This window comes from Elephantulus edwardii, unplaced genomic scaffold, assembly GCF_000299155.1.
Source record: "Elephantulus edwardii isolate Elephantulus edwardi_28Jun2011 unplaced genomic scaffold, EleEdw1.0 scaffold00285, whole genome shotgun sequence".
NCBI classification, from domain to species: domain Eukaryota; kingdom Metazoa; phylum Chordata; class Mammalia; order Macroscelidea; family Macroscelididae; genus Elephantulus; species Elephantulus edwardii.
In genome coordinates this window covers 1,944,555-1,968,189 of record NW_006400035.1, presented here as the reverse complement: position 1 = coordinate 1,968,189, position 23,635 = coordinate 1,944,555, and the positions used below count along the sequence as shown (strand labels likewise).

General features: G+C 40.9%; 1 protein-coding gene and 1 pseudogene across 1 annotated transcript in view; both read left to right on the top strand.

Annotated features, from left to right (window-relative positions):
* The window catches only part of LOC102857636, a 31,533-nt pseudogene extending 18,312 nt beyond the window's left edge, over positions 1-13,221 (top strand).
* Positions 1-23,635, top strand: part of FOXP1 (forkhead box P1) — a 419,751-nt gene that overhangs the window by 8,198 nt on the left and 387,918 nt on the right. The window lies entirely within an intron of this gene.

Below are 23,635 nucleotides of genomic sequence, written 5' to 3'. Positions count from 1 at the left end.
TTTGTGTGTTCCATTTCTTTCTTAACAATTTCTAATTTTCCTACATTCATGGCTCTCACATTCCATGTTCCAATCACTAGGGTCTGCTTACAACTGGTCCTCCTCCTTTGTATTTCCATATTTGATAGTTCTGCCTAGGTTGCCCTTTCTGTTAGTCTGCATGTGTTCTGTTGTGCATAGGGTTTTCAGAGGCCTGCCATTTCAGAAGTGGGTGGCCAAACCTTCTTCCTAGTCTGTCTTAATCTGAATGTTCAGATTTAGAGGCGTATCTGACAGAGAAACAATTTGTGGATCAGTGAAAGATAAAGCCCTTATTGTGGAGTTAAGCATTAGTTACAGTGTTGACCCCACCCCTAGCCCAGTGCCTTGACCCACTTACTTTCCAGCTCCACCCTCCACCAGGATAACCCTTCACATCTGCCAAGTCCCTTTAGAAAATATCTTCCATTGTCCAACCCATGATCTGACAGAAGCTTTCTTGGCTTCTGTGATTCCAAACACGTCAACTGCTGACTTTTTTTTTTTTTAATATGTGGCACTTGTAATTCAGATACAGCCCCAGGGCAGACAGTGAGAATGGTGCAGAATAGGACAAGGTTCAGATCTGTTGTTCATACAGTCATTTTGTGTCATAAGTCAACTTGATGACACCTAATGAAAACATCCACTCTTTAAAAACACATGAGAGTATTGTCCCCTTAAGATAGTGAACTCAGGGAGAAGGGTAAGAGGAAAATGTGCAACAGTGAATGAGTGGAAATTCAACTTTTCTTTAAACTGTCGTTAAAATGACAATAAAAAATTTAGGAAAAGATAATGAACTTACTAAGTAATTGGTTTATTAATTCCATCTACTTGTTGGACGCTTAAAATGTTTATGGTATCTTATGTTTGTTGACCCGCTGGAGAGTCCTTTGGATTTCGATTCATTCATTGTTGTAGATTTGTCCCCACAAGGCTCCCCCCTACCAGACATTACCCTCTTGGAAAAGTAAAAGAAAAGATTATTTCATTATTTTACAAACCCTCCCCCAGGTCAATTGTTGTTAAGTACTATTGAGTTGGAACTGACCCAAAGCTGACTTTCCAGCTGTTCTCGGAGGCAGTAAATAGCAAGAGAGGACATTGCTTATCTTTCTCTGACCGAGCAGCCTGTGGATTCAGACTCTACCTTTGGCAGTTCAACTCCTTACTACTTACTACTGCTTACTCCTTACTACTAAGGAACTTCAACCTGAGACATGAAAATTCACTGGTTACTGCATTGAACTCATTTCTTGCCTTCAGAAGTGGTTTTCAATTTTTTTTGAGAGAATTTTGGTAAGTTACCATTAAAGATTCATCCATTCCCCAAATGATAATTTACTGTACATATTACAAGAGGGCAAAACATGAGTTTAATTAGCAAACTTTCAGTAATTCAACCATTATGGAAAGATGAGTTACTCATCTAAATGTTTCCCCTAAACACCCATATCAGTCATTAAAAAACAATAGAAGATGCATCGATAGGCTCTTTCCTGAGATTTTTGTTTATCAGCACAGATAGACACACGTATTAGAATGAATGCATGGAAATGCTTCCATGTTGTCCGTTAAAAGCTGGCATTCAAATATGATACTATCCCACTTTACTTCTTGGTCCTTAAGACATCAAAGGTTAACTATTCAAATCCAGGAGGGTGACATTTTCCCAAAACCAAAAGTTCAGAAGGCAGGAAGGGGCAGGGAGAAAATGAGAGGGGTGCTATCAGAACAAAGAAGCTAATTTGCTCTATAAAATTTCACCCACACCACAGTTTGCAAAATATGCAAAGAACAAAATCAAGGGCAGGTGTTAGATGCCAGATGTCAAAGGGAAGGCTGGGTCCAAGCAGAGATCCACACCCCACATGAAATACTCCCACTTGGTTGTTAAATGCTTACAATTTTTACCTTGCACTCTGCACTTACCCATCTAGTAGCTTAAGCTTCATTTGTATCGGTTGTTTTTTAGGGTGTTTCTCTATCTCTGGGCTCTTGGTTCCTGGCTGTGATTACTGTCCAAAATTTTCCATGTTCAGTCCTCTCAGTCCTTGTTGGCCTGATGGGGATTCTTTAAGCCTCCCAGGATAGAGTGAATGACGCCTTTGTCCTGAGCAGCACTGGGGAAGCAGAGTTTTCCCAGCAGTCCAAGCTAAAGTGCCCTTTGAGGAGAGGTGAGGAGAACCTGTCACCTGGCTCCACCCCCAGTTGGGCAGCTGTCTTCTCAACACTAGGGGGCAGCTCTCAGGCTGTGGCACTGCCCTTGCTCTGAGCTTTGGAAGAGCCCCAGGCTTTTTGCCCTCCCCTTGTTTCTCTGGATTCTTTTAGAGGGATGAAGCCAGAGGACAGGCTTCAGAAGGGCTGCTCTTCAAAAAGATGCTTTTAGGTCGCCCTTCTGTCACTTGGTCTTGGGTTGAGCAGGCTATGTCCTGAGGAAATGTATTGGAGTTGGAATGTGAGAAATGATCCATCTCCTTCACCTGTGCTGTTTGATATGTTTGCCCCTAACACTAAGAGGCTCTGGTGGCATGGTGGATACACACTCAGTTGCTAACCACAGAGTTGTGGCTTGAACGCACCAGCCATTCATGTGACAGGTTTGTTTGGTTTTTTTCCTTTTTCTTTTTGGAGAGGGGAGCGAACTGGTGGGGAGGGGTGAGCAGGGAGAAAAAAGTGCGGCAATGAATGAATGGAAATCCAAAACCTCTGTAAATGTCTATTAAAATTAATTTTTTTTTTTTTAATGTAGTGCCTTGGAAATCTTGTGGGACGTTTCTACTGTGTCCTACATTGGGTAGCTGTGAGTCCAGGCAGATTCTGTGACAACGGGTCCCTCAAAGCTATTCGACAATATCTGATTTTTGAAATTTATTTTGGTCTTGTGGTTAAAGCCAAACCCACCCTCCTCTCTTTATCCCTTTCTTCCCTCCTCTCTCTGTGGCCACTCTCCTCCCTCCTTTCTGATCTCTTCCTCTCCCTTTATCTTCCCTCCTCCCTTCCTTCCTTGCTTTTCTCTCCTGTGTCCCTGTCCTCCTTTTCAAGTACTGTTGGTTCGGTTTCAACTCATTTATGGTTATCCCATCTGCTGGGGTTTCAGTGCAGCTTTTCTGGCAAATAGCCAGGCCTGTCTTCTGAACGTCTCTAAGTGGACTTGAACCTCAACCCTTGTCAGTTAGCAGCTGAATGTGTTAGCCATTTGCAGGCGATAAAAGATATTTCAGTCCTTTGGGTTGAGGGCAGATGCTTCTGTCTCTGTCCCCTCACATTAGCATGCAGAAAAGAGCACCACTAAACAGGCAGAAAGGAAGTTTGCGCCACCACAGGCCCATGATGGCTTGGCAAAGGTGAAGACTGGCCAAAGCTGGAGCTCTCAAGAGAACTACACACACTTGAGATAAAGGACAAAAGTCTCTGTAATGATGTTTTATTTGGGTTTTGGCATACCAAGTCCTTATGTATTCTTTTTTATCTCAGTTTTATGTTTTAAAAGTTTTCTTAGCTGCCTGCCTTCATGTATTCCAAAATGTGTGAACTCTCATCCTCTTTTGTCCTTCAAGAGTCAGTGAAGGGACGCACCTCTGAAGCCATCCCATGTGCTCTGACAATCTTAATCATGAAAAGCTCTGGACTTCTGCACATGTGGATCTCACTTCTTCAGAATTTCGTATGAGTCAAGTCTAAAATATTTTTTCTTTTCTTTTTTAAACCCTTTTTCTTAAAATCAATTTGATAACATTTTCTCCCTCTGAAATTTCTGTACCTGTTTTTACTTTTTGAGATCTATTGGCAAACTTTCTCCACAAAAGCACATTTATTCATTTTAAAAGCTTTTGTTTAATACCGTGAAAATGAGTTAGAGCATCAGTTGAGAGGCCCAATAGTGATAGCTGGCAGATGGATAGAATAACTGTTACTACTATTCTCCTCTGCCAGTTCTCCTAGCAGACATTGCTAATGCATCCCAGTATTCTTTTCCAGCTAGCCTGAGTGTGCCTTATGCATCTTTCTCCTCTCAGGGCTTCAGTCAGCCAGTGCTGATCAATAGTGCTTGGCATGATAGCTATCTTCTCTCCCTGTTCTAAGTGTTATGATTCACTGTGTCTGAATTTGGATGACTGGATGCTATTGATATATAGTGACACATTTTTTATCTTGATACTGTCAGATTCCTTTTATATTATCTCAGTTTGCTAGGCCCTCTACCCCCTTCAGAGTTATTGTTGGGTTGTTGTGGGTTGGATTTTTTTTTCCCCAGAGGAGACAACACCCAGAAATTCCTTCCAATATGATTCCTAAATGAGCCAACTTCCATTTCCCTTGGAGCTATATAACTCTTCCTTGGGTTTAGAATTATTTCCACAGGCACTTGAAAATTGCCTGGGAGATGGAGCCGGCTCCATAAGAGGAGAAAACACCAGAGTGTTGACTCTACTTTTTGGCCAGTTGTTTGTTCATCTCTTTCTGAATTTCTGGAACTCTGGTACCAACACACCACCTTCTTTGAAATCTCCATAAACCATTATTTTAAATCCATCAAAATTCTATATACACCAGAATTTTTAAAATTACAGTTATCTTTATCACTTTTCTAAATAGACCACTCTATCAGCTTAGTTTTTTTCCCCCTGGAATTCTTAAAGCTTAATTCCATACTTTGAATACTTTGCCTGGTAAGTAGGGCATTATAGTTTGCCCCAACCTATAATTAATTTGGAGAAATTTTAAGACTGCAGATTTTTTTTTCTTCTTCTAAAGTAATCACTTGCACATCAAAATTGGTCTTGCCTCATTTCCCCTATCTTGGATATTTGTAGTAAATCAATCCATTCACTCCTGAAAGATTAAAAATGTCTTCCAGTTTTTCTTGAAATGAGATTATAGATGGATTGGTTCTTTATTCCTTAAGTAACTGTGCCATCAGAAGTTTTAGTTTTTTATTCAGTGGGTTTTTAAGGCAAAAAGGAAAATAGGTTTACTTTGTTCCTCCTGAATGTTAAAGTTAGGGAAAGAAGCATGCTGCAGCTGCATACATCTCTGCAGGCCCCCATGCTGTTTGCGTAGAGGGTTGCATCGCTAACCAAAGGCAGTGCTGCTCTTGCCAGGTGGAATCCAGGGGCCACTTTGAGAGAGAAAGACGGACCATGTCCCCCTCTGTGATTCATAGCTGGAGGGTCAGTGAGGACTTGGGTCCAACTAGATGGCAATGAGTCTTTTAAGAAAATCATCTCTACACATCATTATGCTTAAGTTTAGTTAATTTTTAAATTTTAAAAACTGCATCTTCCTCTTTCTTTGTCTAGATGAGTGAAACTGACTCATGATTCATTGAAATAAAGAAGCTATTTTTCAACCAAATTGTCCCTGTTGGAAGGAAGGGAGGAGAGTGGTTGTCAGCTGCAGAAACATAGTTTTTCACCAATGGTGTGTTCCGAGCAAAAGTAGATTTGCCAAGTTTCTCTCTTCTCACGTGATACAAGGAGAAAGCAGCTCTCTGAATAGTGATTGGCTCACCAGATCCTCATCCAGCTCTTTGCCAAGCCTGCCATACTTGCAAGTGTACCTCAGATGGAACAGAATGTGTGAAAACAATGTCAGTGATTACTTGATAATTTAATAAAGGAAAATGCTTCAAGCCACCACACCCCTCCAACAGTTGATAAGTGATGCCACCTACTGTGAAAATATTTTAGAAAACACTTTCATTTTGAATCAGAATCAAACAGCAGTTTTAAAATAAAACATGTGGAGTGTTTTCTTTTGGTTACTTCTTAATTTGGGGAGCAGTCTGTCAGACACTCTTGCATGTATGTGGCACCATGTCCCCAACCCCCATTCCTCACATGTCCTTACTCTGCCCACAGGTTTCCTATAGCAAGTTTTATATTTTGGTTTTTAGCTAGAGATTGTCTCTTAGCAGAATTATAATTAGTTGTCTTTTGGCGTAGGTGCATTAAAACAACAAAAAAATTTAATGCACCTACCACACCATCATTCTGCTAATTACAATGATATTAAATAATAATCTCCACCCCAAAATTAAGATATAAAACTTGCTACTCAAAACCTACGACTGGAGTAAGAACACTAGAGGACGAGGGGTGAGAGGTTGTTGCTAGTCTCTCTGCGTGAGGGCCAAATAACAGCCACTGGAAGGACAGATTGGAGTTTATGTTGCTGGGGGAGGAACAGTTCAGAAAAGGAGGGAACAGTGATCACACAGCTCAGAGTATAATAATGTCTCTGAGCTATACAAGTAAAAATTGCTAAATAGGTTGAATTTTGTTCTTTATATTCTCAACCACAAAATTTAAAGACAAAAAGAAAAAGTGTAACCCTTCTATTTTTGCTTTTTGTTGGGAAAAGAGTTTTATATACTGCAGCCTTCCACATGTACCAGATACACACTGCACCTCTGAGGCCACCTGTGTGTGTCCTGAGATACCTGTTGTGCACAGGTAGGTTTGTGGGTACCAGAATAGGTCAGGTGTACCCCAATACTTTATCATTTCACTGGATGCTTCTGTGTGAGAAACTATTTGAGAAATCATTTTGAAGAACAGCAACAAAGATTCATTTGAAAGCAAACAATCTGCTTGACATCTCTGTACCGTTGATATCACAGAGCACCTTGTTGTAAGGCAGCAGGCTCTGCCAGCATGGGTTTGCCTTTTCCTTGCCCCTGCCTGTCCTCTTCCTAGAAATGCCAACCTTCGCGCTCTAGGAAGCTCCGCCTCGGGGCAGTAGCTGGCGTGCTTGAGGAGCTGAAGACACCTCAGAAGTTCTGATGATGAGTGGCACGTTTCCGGGTAGTTGCTGAGGTACAGTGCCTCAGAAGCTTGATAGAAGTGCTGCAACTACCCAGAGGACCTTGATGTAGCAGTAACCCTTCAGAAAGATATTCAAGTGGTAATGGAGCCTTTCAGAACTGTCAGCACACGTTGTGTCTTCTCGTTGTTGTTTATCGGAGAGAGGGTGAACCTTAAGGACATAGAGCACAGACAGGGTCACTGTGACTGAGCCCATATCTAACGCTGTTTTTATTTTTCAATTTCAAGGCTAGCATGGTGACATTGACTAGAAAACAGCTGAAAGAAAGAAACATGGTTGGCTTGCATATTGTACAAGGATACTGTGAAGCCACATGATGAAATCAGAATAAATACATGGATTCTGCTAACCTTTTTTTTTTTCCCTGACAGTATTCGTCATTAAGTATACACTTAAACTGTAATGCCTCCGGAGCTGTACTTTGCATTCATGAGCATACGCCTAAGGTTACGCTTCAAGCACTAGGTGAAGCCAAGATTTTCTGAATTATGTTTCATTGGGGAATTTTTGCCTTTTTTTCCTGTTTATGACAGTCATTTAATCTGATTTTATAATAAGGTCAGGAACAGGTGAATGTAAAATAATACTAGCAAGTGGAGTGATTTCTATGTTAATGATTAGCCTATTTTTTAATTAAAAAGTTCTGATGTTTGAAACATACTCAGTACTTTAAGAACATTTACTACTAATTAATCACAGTGAGAGATTTTAATGTTCCCTGACTGTGGGCAAATTATTGGTACTATCTGTGAGAATTTGGGAGGCATTGAGGCAGGAAATTGGGGGTCCTTTTTCTTTTATGCCCATTATCCTAGTAAACAGGAAGAATTAGCACTTGCAGCTTAAAGAGGTGTACTTAACTCCTTCCGTACAACACATCAACTTATCCGCTTTAGAGAATATAGTTCTGCTTATTAAACCAATAACCTTTTTGAAAATGAGACACCAAGAGGAAAAAAATTCCACAGTAAAAGCATTTTGCTGGGGAACCCTCTTAACAGCACGTTTTAAACATCTTTTGTGTTTCCACATATCAAGCTACTTTATGGACTTTTGCCATAGCATTGCCCTTCAATGAGAAAGCTTTTTCCATTTTGTATCATAAAGAATATTATTTTTCTGCCAGCCAATTTTCTCTGTTAGTCACTAATTGGCTACATAAATCTCGGGTGTTGAGAATGAGGAATGCTTCAGTGTCATAGAGTGTAATCTTCACCCTTATTTACCAATTCATTAAGATTCATTGATGCAGGATCGGTGAGAGGAAATGACAACATAAATCAGACCTCCAACATAATGACCCTAATCAGTTGGGAATTGCTGGAAATGTCATGATGAACTATGTCCTTGTGTTAGTGCCACTGTACATTGTCATTGCGCTGCTTTATGAGTGGGACGCATCTTCCTGACACTGACTGTATTTAACGAAAAAAGAGTTGTTAAAAACCTGATTCCATTAAAGCTATGAGATTCCTACAAGGTCCTGTGGTATTTAGCCTTGTGGCCTTTACCTTCATTGTAACTGCTTAATGGTGCTCCAGTTTAATGCACATTTAGAGTACACCTGAGTAAAAACTCCCCAGAAAAAAAAGCAAGTTGATTTATAGCTTGTCATGTCTTTATTTAGCCCAATCATTTCAGTGCACATGGAGTATTGAAAACAGTACGTTCTCCACTTAGGCACCAACTCTCTTATCACTAAGCTGAGGAAATGTCCCATTGACCTAGAACTCCCTTAATACCCGCTCCCTCGCTGACATGTTGCATTAAAGCCTCTGCCTCCACAGGTTTGCTGATGGTAAGGGCTGGTCACTTCTAGAATAATGTATCAATTTAAAAATTAGCAATAGTATTTGACAGGGGCTTCTGTAAAGAGATTTCATGATTCTTCCTACCCCTCCTTCTAAAGGTATTGATTTCATTTTGCCATATTCTTGGAATCAGTTACTGGAAGATCAGAGTTACATGGCTCACACACATTCTTTGATTTAATGCAGGTTGTTCATTTAACTGTGACTAATTAAATGATCACAGTTTAGGACCAGCCCAGCAGGCAAACACCTCCTTCTGCTTTGCTTATTGTTTATTAAAATCTTCTTGTTGAACCACAGGTAAACACCTTCCAAAACACAAAGACATAAAATTGTTAACTTTTTATTCCTTTCATTTTTAGAAAAAATACAATTTTTTATTGTAATTTTAATGGAAGTTTACAGAAAACTTGGATTTCTATTCATTCATTGTTGCACAATTGCCCCCCACCCCCAACCCCAGTCAACTTTGTTATGTACTGAACTCATAGCAACTCTCTGATCAACAAATGGAAACATTACCCTGTCCTGCACCACCCTTACTAACTCCAGCATTCTCTTTGGGGTCCTTGTTACAAGTCACAGTGGCAGTCTAACTTATTAAGGGTCTTCCTCTCTTTTTCTGATCCTCCACTTTTCCTGGCATTTTGCTTTCTAAGGACTAGCACCTCTTGACAGCCTGTTCTTTGCCTTTCAGGAACACCCTAATTGCACTTTCTTCAAAAACATGTTCTTTGGCAGCCCCTGGGATGTTCACTGCTCTTCTCCAACACCACAGTTCAAAGGCATCAATTCATCTTCTTTCATCCTTATCCATTGTCTTACTTTCAGGTGCATAGGAAGCAATTGAAAATACCATGGATTGAATCAGGCATATCTTAATTTTTACACTGACATCATTACCCTTTAGCACTTTGAAGTGGACTTGACAACCAATTTTTCCAGTTCAATGTTATCTTTTGATTTTTTTGACTGCTGCTATCATGATGGTGGGTCCCAGCAAAATGAAATCCTTGACAACTTTAATCTCTTCTTCATCTATCATAATACTGCCTATTGGTCCAGTGGTGAGGAGTTTTGTGTTGTGTTTTTTTAAATATTGAGATACAGCCTACATTGAAGGCTGTAATCTTTGATTTTCTGCAGTAAGTGCTTCAAGTCCTCTTTATTTTCCGCAAACAAGGGTGTGTCACCTGTTTAACACAGATTGCTAATGAGTCTTCTTCCAGTCTTGATGTCACAGTCTTTTTCAGTCCAAATTTTAGAATTTCTTACTGTTTTAATTTTCTGTAGCTTCAGTTTGAACTTGCACATGAGCAATCGATGATCCCTTCTTTACTCAGCCCATGGCCTTTTTTTGACTGCTGATGGTGAGTTTCTCCATTGACTCTTACCACAAATGTAGTCAATCTGATGTCTGTGTAATGCATCAGGTATGATCCATGTGTAGTAGTTGCCACCTAATGTTTCTAAAAGATAATTGGAATGAATAAATAATTCATTATACAGTTTTATTACTGTCTTCAGTCTCATTTCTGTCACTAAGTGGGTAAGGAGTTGTGCTGCCAGTTCAAAGGCAAGCAGTTTGAATTCACCTGGTGCTCTGTGACAGAAAATCTCCCAGGTGATTTACAGCTTCTGAAAACTCACTGGAGGGTCCACTATGAGTTGGTCCCAACTCAACAGCACATAACAACTGTCCATCTTTGTTTCTAACTTTCACATTGCAGTCCTCAAGTATTTTTAAAGCACCTTGAGTTCATATTTTATCAATTTCAGACCACAAAAGTTGGTAGAAAACTTCAATTTCTTAATTTTTTCCTTTAGGGTTGAAAAGTATATTTGAATATTAGTTGTATTATTAGGTTTTCCCTACATGCATATGGATAGTGTCCTGTCCCTCATAACGTTGTACATCAGGATGGATCTTGAAAGGACGTTGTACATCAGGATGGATCTTGAAAGGCTCTCTTTAACAATGAACATAGTACCGTTTCTCTTCAATTTGTTACTACTAGTATATTAGATCATATGTATTACTAGTATATTAGATCATGTGATTGTCTTGTTTAGAATGTCCAATGCTTGTCCATTTAGACTCACTGATACCTACAATGTCAGTCTTTATATATTCTACTTAATTTTTTACCGCTTCTAATTTTCCTAGGTTTCATGCGTTGTACATTCCATGTTCCAGATTAATGGATGTTTGCAACTTTTTCTCCTAATTTTCTGAGTGCCTTCCAACCTGAGGGAATCATCCTCCAGCACTATATATAACAGTATTCCTCTGTTACTATGTTTTTGAAGGCCTGTTATTTCAGAAGTGTATGACCAGTTCTGCTTCTTAGCTTGTCATATAATTTGAAAGCTTCACTGAGACCTATCCACTGTGGGAGACCCTGCAGGGTTTTTAAATAGCAGTGGCATAACTTCCAGCATCACAGTAACACACAAGTCACCTCAGTACAGTAAATTGACAAACAAGTGCTTTACCAATAGAGTAAGCCGTAAAACGAGCATACAAATGTATCATAAAACAAACATGCATTAAATCAGAAAGTAAGTTATCTCGCCAAAGACAGTACATTTGCCAGCCAAGTTGGAGTGTCCGGTGAGCCAGAATTTCTGCTCAGCTGAGTGGTGACTGAGGACCCAGGATGTGAGCCAGGTCATGAATAGTGGGATGTGTGGAGATTGTGTCAGGGAGTGGGGCAGCCATTTTGGGGCAGAGTATCTGCTGGCCTCAGAGTGACCTAGCCTTGTCAGGCTGCCTAGAGATTGTCTTTGCCAGTGCAGGGATTAGGTACAGGCAAGTACCCAGTCACAGATGGCCTTAGTCATAGAAGGTGACCCCAGTCATCCGTGGACTCATTGGAAGCCAGGTGTGGCATAGTCTGCAACTTCAAGCAAGAATATTTTGGAGCTTCTGGCTCTAGATGCAAGACAATGTGGTTGTGTCGAAATAAGAGCTGGGTTGGAGCATAGGTGGGCAGGGGAGGTAGAGTGAATGCTGCTAACTACCTGGTATTGGGGTGAGGGGGCAATTCCTTGATCTTGGGGGCCAGCCAGGGGTGGCATAGAGGAAATTACACCTAATTGCTACCACAACTACTGGGTTCCCAGGCCATGTGGATAACTTTTCAGGATTTTCATGGCTTTAACAATAAATCAGCCCTGAATCATGGTGACCCTCTTTGGCTCGTATTGTTTTCATATTCTTGATTCTGGTTCTTGGTTGGTGTACCGTGGTCTAGAGAACTGATCCTTGCCTCATGAGAAGGCAGTGAAGGACCATCCTTCCTTCAGATAGTCCCTTGGGATTAGTTGAGGTTTCTGCTTCATTTACTTTGTAGTTCAGCACATCCCTGAGCCTACATCTACTTTATTTGCTCCTCTGGATCTGATCCAGAGAGCATTCCCAGATATCTTTGGAGACATGAACCTACACGAAAAATTATACTACTGGCCACATCACTGAGGAAGATGGCATTTAAAGGAGTTTTGCTTCCTTTTAATTTTTCCCCTAGCTGGAAAGACCTCAAGTGAACATCTTGATGTAAGACGGACACTTACGGAAAACACTCTATTGAAAGGAGGATGGAGAACAGGTTTTTTTAAAGTTTAAAAATAATCTTTAATCTGTTTTCCGTACTACCCACCTAAAGGTCCATATGGTCTGGTCCCCCGTCGTAACTTAAAGGGGAAACTTCTACACTGTCTGGAGCCCTTGCTGTCATGCAGATGAAGGAGGAGGATGTCCTCAAATTCCTTGCAGCAGGAACACATTTGGGTGGCATTTGACTTCCAAATGGAACAATACATCTACAAAAGGATAAGTGATGGCATCTACATCATAAACGTGAAGAGGACCTGGGAGAAGCTGCTCTTGGCAGCTCACATCATTGTTGCCACTGAAAATCCAGCTGATGTCAGTGTCATATCCTCCAGGAATAACTGGCCAGAGAGCTGTTCTGAAGTCTGCTGCTGCTACTGGTGCCACTCCTATTGCTGGGTGCTTCCGATCCAGACAGCCTTCTGGGAACTTCATCTTCTGGTGGTTACTGATCCCAGGGCTGACCACCAGCCTCTGACAGAAGCATTTTACATTAACTTGCCCACCATTGCCCTGTGTAACACAGATGCTCCTCTGAGGTACATAGACATTGCTATCCCATGCAACAACAAGGGAGCTCACTCGGTGGATCTGATGTGGTTGATGCTGGCCCGGGAATTCCCACGCATGCGTGGAGCATCCATGGAGGTCATGCCTGATCTGTACTTCTACAGAGATCCGGAAGAGATTGAAAAGGAAGATCTGGCTGCTGCCAAAAAGGCTGTGACTAAGGAGGAGTTTCAGGGAGAAAGGACAGCCCCTGCTCCCACTGCTGCTCAGCCTGAAGTTTCAGACTGGTTCGAAGGTGTCCAGGTGCCCTCTGTGCCTATTCAGCAGTTCCCTAATGAAGACTGGAGCGCTCAGCCTGCAACTGAAAACTGGTCTGCAGCCCCCACCACTCAGGCCACTGAGTGTGTGGGCACCACCACGGAATGGTCTTAAACTGTCTTTTAAAAAGTGGAAATAAGGTTGACAGAAAATAAACAATACGTTTCACAAAGGAAAAAAAACCTATGGTACAGGGCTGAGAAAGACCTGTAACAGAACAAGACAGGTTTACTTAATCTTGACGCCTGGGGTATATGTAATCTTACTCTGCTTGCAGCAAGTTAGACTGTAAGATTTATAACTCCTTAATCAAATGTCTAGAAGTCTCAGGAAATCTTATCATATAGCACTTCCTTTCTCATGGCTTACTGAGAACTCAGTAGACCATTAGATAATCCAAAGCCTAAGCCAGACTTCAGAAAAATTTCAAATTGACTAACAGTGTTTATTCTTGGGTGGAGCGGGAGGTGTTTTAGTTTTGTTTTGACAAGAGCATGTTTACAGCTCTGTTGGATCAAGGGCTCTGTTGTTTCCAGCAGATCTTGGGCTCAGCACAATTTCTGAACCGTCAACCTATAAGGTAAGAAATACTGAGGAAAGACCAGGATCAGAGAAGCCATCTAATGGTGTCAGGTGCTTATGTGACTGTAAAGGCCTGTCAGGGGATGTGGATCTACAGTGAGGAGGCAACAGCCTGGGTGGTGAACACCACGCATCAGGGAAGGGCTGACTCAGAGTGGAAGAACCACACGGCTTCTCATGTGGTCCTGGAGGGCCCAAACCACCAATACCAGGGAGACCAAAATGACTCTCCCCACCCACAACCATACCAAAAGCATCCCACTCACCTTGTCCTGTCATCAGAAGGGACTGCCTGTTGCTGGGTGACATCTTGCGTTGTTTGACTCCTGGACTGTCTGACCATTGTGGCCATACATCGTCTCACTTCTGGTGACAGTGGTGATGAGACAGAGCCAGCAAGAGCACTCAGAATGCAGGCTGAGAGCTGGGTGGAGACAGAGCGATGGGGAGAGGGGAAAGAAAGAGATTGTGAGAGTGTTAAAGAGCAGAAGACGAGAGGAAGTGAGCAAGAGAGACTGAAGGCATGTGCATTATGGAGGCAGAGGGCAAGGTGCTAGGCAGCAAGGACAAAAAATAGAGACATTACAGATAGATATCAGGAGACTGAATTTTCCACAGTAGAGATTCTGAATGACAGGAAGAGAAGGTAACAGTCTGTGGAAAGAATGAGCGGGGGAAAAAAAGCTGAGAGGAAAAGCACAAGGGAGACCGGCACCTCTGTGCCTGGCAGACACCCTTCACAGGTGAACCTTATGGACAGTGGGAGTCACCAAGTGGAGCAGGCAGCCAGGTGGCGGAAATATGCCTGGGCCTGAGGTGAGAAGTCACAAAGGGAAGACTAGCATGAGCTAGCAATGCCATCCAATCTGAGAACATGAACTTCTACTTTAAGGAATCTCAGCTTTGCCTAGATGGTTACCAATTCATACTTTGAGAGACATAGTGATACACTTAGGTCACTTGGACCCAGAAGGACCTTGGTTAGCTCCAGCAATAGGAAGATTCAAACCTGCCAAAGAAGAACCCAAGGCTTTGATGTCTCAAGTGAAGTTACTGTGAAGAAAAAAGTTGAGGCACAAATACCCCTATTTCGTTGAAGTGTGTGATAAGCTAGAGATAATAGCCAAATATTTGCCTTTTAGTGTACAATTCTGTGACATTAAAGATATTCATATGTTAAACAACCACCACAATGTCAATTTTCAAATAAAACCCCAATATGACCCCTTCTGTGTGCTTGGGATTTTCTTAAACTTTATAGTACTTTAGATTGAATTTGTACAGTCCCTATGAAGTTTTGCATTGGCTCTCCTGGGATTCCTGTGGTCACTGCCCTTACTGGTCAAAACTTGCTCTTGGGGGTGATGTGATTCAGGGGTATAATGTTTGTCTTCCTTGTCAGAGACCGGGGTCCACCATCCGTGGAAGCTTTTGTGTTGCTACAACACTGGACAAGTGTGAGCAAAGCTTCCTTAGTGAGGCTTGGTGGCCATCTTCTGAAAATCAGCAGTGAAATTCCTGTGGTTTACAGTGGTTTAGTCAGCACTGGGTCAGCCAACATGGTGCCTGGGTCACCATAAGTCAGAGATTGACTCCATGGCACTCAACTATAACATTCTTTATTGTTGTTGTTGTTGTTTTTATTTTTATTGATTTGCTTACAAAGTTTCCAACAACAACATTCTTGCTCTGCACTGAAATCCCTCGAACCTTGTTTCTTTGAGTAGATGGGATTGAGTTTCTGTTCATGATTCAGGGTTCAAAATGTTCCCTCTGGCTTGGTGTTTGAGACGGAGACTCGAAAACACAGGATGGGAGGGAAGCAGGGCTGGCGCTGTCAGAGGACAATCAGGTAGACCTGGTTAAGGAAGAATTCTTAGAGTATTTAACAGACAAGCAAAGTACCTTCAAAATATGCAAATCTGTGTTTATCTCAGTGGAGTCTACAGGGAATAAATCCGTAGCATTAGCAATTGTGACTTCTCTCAGAAGTTGGGTTTTTTTCTGTTTTCTGTCTGCCATAGCACTTATAAACATTAATAATAGCTTAGAGCCTGGTGTTAAATTGTTTTTCCCCTTATTTATTTGTTTAAAATGCTTTTGTTATCCTAGATGATGTGATTTGGGAAGAAGAAAGCATTAATTCTCTTATCAGCTCTATTTTCTTCCCAGTTGTTAAGAGATAGCTACACTCATGGTTGATGAAGTAAGAGGCATTAGATGGAGAGCTCATTGCTGATCAGGTTGAAGCACTTGTGAGTTACTGCTGCTGCTGCTGCTGCTGCTGCTGCTGCTGCTGCTGCTGCTGCTAGGAGTTGAAGGGGATTGACAGCTCAGCGTCTCCACAGCAGGTTCAGGATGTGGAGTCTTCATGCTGTGCTCCCAGCCAGGGCCGTTTGCTTCCTTTACATTTAGGGGAAGGAAAATTCTGTGTTTGTTACCTCTTCAAAATGACTTCTAGTCCACTGGGAGATGATTTTTGAAAAGTAGCCAGTGTATAAGCTAGGACTTTCTCACTATTTATTAATCCAAATAAATTCTTTCTTTCTTTCTTCATTCATTCATTAGCTATTTACAGTCTGTAGTGACCTAGATTTGAGCAGGATTGGATCTCATTTGAGCTGAGTATTTCCTATTCACTCAATGCATTGCTAACATGAGCAGGTTAGAAAAATGTCAGCCAGAACCCTGACCTTAGGGTATCCATGGTGTATAGTGTTAATTTGGGGTTATTTTTCCAATCAACATGGTGATGAATTTGATAATTAGCACCACATATATGACTATGGAGCCATGGTGGCCTAGTGGGTAAGAAGCTACACTACAATCCCTAAAGCATACAATTAAAATCTATCAGTTGCTCTGCAGAAGAAGGATGGACAGACTCTTTCCACTAAATTTACTATCTCTGGAAACTTGCTGGAGTGTCAACTATGAGTAAGTCCTGACTGAATGGCACATAACATCAAGAACAATGTAGGGCCATGGGAAAAGGGTATAGTCCCGATAGTTGTTGTTGCTATGTGTTGTCAAGTGAGCTATAACGTATAGCGACCTATGAACAGTATCCCCAAACTTTCCCATGTCCTGAGCCAGTCACACAGTCTGTGACACACCTTGCCCCATTAGTCTGATTACTATGTCAGTCCATGTCTTCCAAGGTCTTCCTCTCCTGGGCTGTCCCTTACCCTTTCAGGTATAATACTCTTCTCCAAAGACTTGGCAACATGTCAAAAGTGTGTCAGATGGAGTTTCAAAATCCTTGCCTCCAAGGAGCAACCTGGTTTCACCCTCTCTGGGCAAACTTCTTTGTTCTCTTGGAGGTCCATGATATGTTCAGTACTCTTCTCTAGCAACATAAGTCAGAGACATCAATTCTTCTGTCATTATCATTCTTAGTCATTATCCAACTCTCTGATGCAGAGCAAATAATTGCAAAGACCGGGGCCTGGATCAGGTGCACCTTAGTCTCTATACTGATACTGTTAATCTTTAGCACTCTGGAAAAGTTCCTGACAGCAGATTTTCCTAATGCACTTTGTCTTTTGATTTTTGAGTGTAAGACTATAGATTGTGGATCCAAGCAAAATGAAATTGTTAATAATTTTAAACCCCTCTTCATCTATCATGATATTGCCAGTTGTCTCAATGGTGAGAATCTTTTCTTCATGTTGAGCTTCAATCCATATTGCAGAATACAGTCCTTGACATTGTGTAGCAAATGCTTCAGGTCCTTCTTAGTTTTAGTAAGCAAGATTGTGTCATCTGCATAATGCAGGTTGTTGATGAGTCATTCTCCAATCCTGATGCCACATTCTTCCTTGTGAAGTCCTGAATGATCAGTTCCACATATAGATTAACAAGGTGTGGAAAAGGATGCATCTCTGACTCACCCCTTTTTTTATTTTGAACCATACAGTATTTCCTCTCTATGAACTTTAATAAACAATAAAAAGTTATACAAGTGTTCAGGTCTTTCTACAACTCGACGGCATTTAACAGTAACAACAACAGTGTAGACAGAGCTCTGTTGGCCTGGTGGATAGAAAGTTATGCTGCCAAACCAAAGTGGATGATTTTAATCTGTGGCCATCACGCCTGGTTTTAATTGTTTTGGGTCAAACATTCTTCTAAGTGGTATAGCACTTGTCTTTCCATTTACTGTACAGAGGTAACTCGTGGTTGCTGTGATGTTATAAACACTGTGACACTGATGTGTCAAATGCGATAATTATTACCTATGGTGGACAGTGTTTTATGGAGCTCTCCAATTAAAACAGGCTTGGAAGCAGGAGTGACATCCCCTTCTGAAATAGCTTGCATCTGGAAACTATGAACTTGGAGAAACGATGGAAGATATACAGGTGTTAAGGTCTTTCTTTCATAAGGTCACTCTGAGTCATCCACGACTCAATGACACTTAACAACAACAACACTAACACCAACTCAGTGTTTCCTTGCTCAGTGCAGATGACTGCTTCCTGGTCTAATTATAGATTTTGCATGAGCATAACCAAGTATTCTGATATTCCCATTCTCCTCAGATTAACCACGACTTGTTGTGATCCACACAGTCAAAAATTCCTTTGCATAATCAGTAATACAGAAATAGACATTTTTGTGATACTCTGCTTTCAGTCAAGAACCATCTTACACTGGTTATGATGTCCCTAGTGCCAAAGTCTCTTCTAAACCCAGCTGGTATTTATTTTTTAATAATAAAATTTGTTTTATTTTAATTGTGATTTTAACAAAAATGTACATATAAGTTGGATTTTCATTCATTTCTTGTTACACATTTCCCTCCTTTCCCATCCCTTCCTCCTCCCTCACCCCCAGCTAGTAATTCTGATAGTTGATGTATTGTTCCAGGCATTTTTAGATAATCTTCAACAGGATTTTGCTTACATGTGGTGCTAGTGATACTGTTAAAATATGTCCACAACTTTGTTGGATCACCTTTTTGGGGAATGGAAAAAATATAAATCTCTTCGAGTTAGTTGGCCAAGTAGCTGTTCTCCAGATTTCTTGGCCCAGCCTAGTGAACATGTTCAGGATTACATCTGCTTTTTGAAATGTCAGTTGGTATTCCATCCATTTGTGGGACCTTACTTTTTTTTCCAATTCCTTCTGAGCAGCTTGAAATTCCTCCTTTATCAACATTGCCTCTTGGTCATGTTTTGTTTTATGAAATTCTTCTGTGTCAGCCAATTATTTTTGGTACACTGACTCTGTGTACTGCTTCCATCTTCTTTTGACGTATTCTGGATCATTCAGTATTCTGCACATAGCAACTTTAAGACATGCAATCTGAAGCTTGAATTTATTCAATTCATTCAGCTTGAGAAATGCCAAGCAAATTCATCCTTTTCACTTTGCTGACTCCAGCTCTTTGCACATTTCATTATACTTTGCTTTGTCTTCCTGATTATATAAAATACAATTTGTTGTTGTTGTTAACTGTCTACTTGGAATTGACCATAGCTGACCCTCTGGTTGATTTTCAGAGCCAGTAAGTAGCATGGGAGGAATTGTTGGATTAAAACTGCATTTCTTTGGAAATATGGTGCAGCTTCTCACCACTAGGCTACCAAAGTGCCCTATAATATGAAATAGAGCTACTGATTTTTAATAGCTTCAAGCACGCACTGTGCACTTACTAAATGCCACAGTCCTTTGACCTGTTGGATGATTTTAGAAGCTTCTCTAAGCCTCTTCAGGTTTTCTTATATGTATTTACCTAGGCACCTCAGATTTTCCATCACTTTCATTGCTTGTCCTTTACCTCCTCCATCCTAGATCTACTTGTCTCCTATCCAAACCTTTAACTGACTTAAACTCACATTCAGGAGTACCAACACTCTCTCTCCCTTGGCATTCTTGCCTCCACCTTTGGTGACTCGTAGCCTCCTCCTCTCAGCTCCATCCCTCTTCTGAAGTTCATGAGTATTGCTCCTGACACTCTGAAAATGATGCTAGTTCCCGAAGTTCAGTGAAACAGCTGAAGCCTTGAAATTACAGAAAGAGTAACTTCCAAGTGGTGGGATAGCTGAGCCATAAGGAATTTAAAGAATTAAATTATTATAATTAATTCAGTTCTAGGGAAATGCCAAACTACCTTCCAGAGTGGTTTTGCCATTTTATAATCCCACAGTGTATAAGAGTTCCTACCTTGCCACATCCTCGCCAAAATTTATTACTTGCTATCTTCCTGCTAAACTTTGCCACTGCTACTGGGAGTGAGATGATATCTCATTGCAGTTTTGATTTGCATCTCTCTTATTGCCAGTGATTTTGAGCATTTCTTTTTCTTTTTTTATTTATTTTTTTAAATTTCTTCATGTGTCTATTGATAATCTGAATATCTTCCTCTATGAAATTATTTCCATGTCTTTTGCCCATTTTGTAGTTATTAACCTTTTTCTTGGGGAAACCCTGTAGGATTCTATAAACTTTTGATATGAGATCCTTGTCTGAAATGGTATTGTCAAGTGGTTTTTCTTCACCCCAGTCATCAGGTTTCCTTTTCACTCTGTAGGAAAAAGCTTTTAATGCGCACAGGGATTTAATCTTTAGAAATGAGAACTGAGGTGCAAACGAATACTTGTATACCAGTGTTCATAACAATGTTATTCACCGTTGTAAGAATATAGAAACAGCCCAATTGTACAACTACAATTGATTGGATTGATAAATTATAGTATATTCACATGACGGAATATACACAGCACAAAGGAGCAATGATTTTGTAAATCGCTAACTTGGGAGGGACTGGAGTGCATTATGCTAAGTGAACTAACTCAGTTCCTTAAGGACAAATACTGTATAAGACCATTATTGTGGAATGTGTATGTGGATCCCAGGAAAGGAGGGTGGGAGCAGAGGGATGAGGAAAGGGTGAGAGGGAAGTTGGTGGTTAATCATAAGGTTGCTCAATTTGATGAATGGAGTGGAGGAAGGAATGGAAAGATCTGGTGTGGAAAACAGTATGTACAAAATTTGTAAGTAAACCAATATAAAATAAAAATTTTATTTAAAGAAGTACGTAAAGTGTAAAGAATAGGACGTAGCCTCTTGGAGGCTGTGGAAGATGTCTCAAGGAGTAGCCTTCTCTGTCAGATTTGGTTGGGTTTTCCAGTGTTTCTTGGTAACCCTGGTACCAACTGCATCTGCATCCACTGACCTGCATTTTGTAAATTCTAATTCCAGGGTTCTACTCCTATGCTCTAGCACTGAATCTGGGGGACCCTGATTCTCATTAACTTCAAATATTAGGAACTATTGACCTAGCTTGAAAAACTGAGAATCCTAGGTGTGCCTCATTCAAGCCATGATCTTTACAATTTCTTGTATGCATCAGAGAGCTGGACAATGACTAAGTATAACAGAAGAACAAGCAAAGAAAATGTCTTTGAGCTGTAGTGTTGGAAAAGAGTATTGAACATACCATGGTCCATCAAGAGAACAAACAGGTCTTTTTTGGAGTGGGTGAAACCACAGTGCTCCTTGAAGATAAGGATTTTGAGGATCTGTTTCACATACTTTGGGCATGTAGCCATGAGGAATCAGTCCTTGGAGAAGGGCCTCATGTGGAAGGGTGGAGGGACAGTGTAAAAGAGAAAGACACTGGATGAGATGGACTGACTCAGTAACTCGGATAATGAGGGTATATGTGCCAGAGATGGTGAAATGGGCTCAGGACAGGCAAGGTTCAGAGGTATTGTACATAAGATCCCTGGGAGTCACAGGTAACTCAATGGCACATAACAACAACAATGCACAGAAGTACAAGTAGAGAAAAGCTCAGAGACAACATGTTATTTCAAGAAGGCAATTGAACAGGGCATAGAGAGACTGTGGAGACTAAAAACTATAAGGATAAACTGGAAATAGGTATTCAGGATCAGGGCCCCTTCAGTATGTGTATAGTCCAAAGTCAAATTCATTTGGGTGGGCTGATTATTGGTGGGGAGGGCATAACTTTAAGAATAAAGGTAGACTATGAATATGTTACCCTTAAAAGGAAAAGAGAAAAGGGCAGAAAGATGGTGGTATTTGATGATGAGATGGGAAATTCACTCTGCCTTCTTCATCATGTGCAGTACACTGAAACCACTTAAAAGCAGTAACCAGCCATTCATTCAGTAAACTGGGAAATCCTGCTTACTCTAAGGCTACCTGGAAGTGCTTTCACATAGAGCCGTGCATAGAGCTGCTATGACTCTGGTGTTCAAATTTATGTCTGCTTATTTATATTAAGGATACTTAGTGATGTAGTCTGTCATGTATTCAACTGCCAACTAAAAGGTTAGCAGTAGTCCCTTGCTTTCCTCTCCTTCCCCCACCCCCCTTGCAGCTCCACAACCACACATCTCAACCCCCACCACAGCCCTGTGACCTCAGGGCACCACCTTGGATCCAGACATCACCCAGAGCTATCAGGCGAGCTGTTGAGGAACTAACCTGGCAGGAGAAAGGCCGGTTGCAACACCCCCATGATACATCTTCAAGGATATGAACATGTACGGCCAAGCACAATCAATAAGAGTGCATCTAAATTCCAAAATCAATCTCCATAATAGTCTATGTGCTTCCTACCGCCAAAGGGGCCCTTTAGAGTAGTGAGAAAAGATCTTCACCCTGAAACCCACAGCGTCCCTTGTCAGCAGGAAGTAGCTAAGAGAATACGCCATCCCCTTTTCCTTACGAATCAGGGTGAAGTCTCTCTCAGGGAGGAGTGATAGGGAATGGCAAAGGACACACCGACAAAGGAGATTAATCAGAACTGACTTTGACAAGCACTGTGGCAACTGGACAATTAAAACAGACATTTGGATGGCGGGGAAGAAGAACAAACTGGGGAGGAGGGTAGAGAGAATGGTGCAGCAATGAAGGAATGAAAACCCAAAATCCCTGTAAATGTTCATTAAAACTAATAAAATTTAATAATAATAAAAAAAATAAAAGGTTAGCAGTTCAAACCCATCATCCACTTAAAGGGGAAAGGTTGGAATTTTAGCCTCATAAATGTGACAGCTCCTAGCTATGAGTTGGAACTGACTGGAGGGCAATTAGTTTGGGGTGTGTTTTTTGTTTGTTTGTTTGTTTTACTTTGTGTTTGTGCGTATATGTGAGCTTACAGTTTTCTCTGAAGTTCCATTTTAATTTTTTTTCAAGAGAAATGTTAATATGAACCTCAGCGTAATTGTTAAGGTTGGACATTAATATGCAATAAATGTCAATCTTCCTGGAATTTTTGAAATATCAAAATTGTCTCTGGTTTCCCTGCTTAAGTGGTGTGTTTTTTAATTTATATATTTTTTCTTTTAGATGGATTTGCATACATAATTCGTATACATTGTTTTCATTCATATACAATGTCTTTTACCCATTCATTTATTCATGTTATATTCCATAGGATCATTCCCATACATAGCATCTTGATCTATGCCAACTATCATCCATTCTTTTCAGATCCACCCTGGATCTTTCCTAATTTTTTTTACCCCCTCCCTCCACCCACTAAACTCTGTGACCCTGTGATGTCCCCCCTCCCCACTTTCAGCTCCTTCCTCTTCCACCTTTCCCTTTTCCTTTTGAACTGGTGCTGAAGTCTCTCCATTAGCTGTGCTTTTACTTCTGCTTCTCTTCCCTTGGTTGTTCTCAGAGAAACATCATTATCCTTCCAGTCTGAGAAACATCTTTGACATCAGCTCAATTTTAGCTGCTCTGTGAGAAGTGTAGCATCAGGATTGGCATTAACCTCATCAACAATCTGTGTTATGCAGATGACACAGCCTGCTTGCTGAAACTGAGGAGGACCTAAAGCACTTGCTGCAAAAGGTCAAGGATTGCAGCCTTCAGTATATATATTGAAAGTCAACATCAAGAAAACAAAGACTCTCACCACTGGGCCGATTGGCAGCATCATTATAGATGGTGAAAA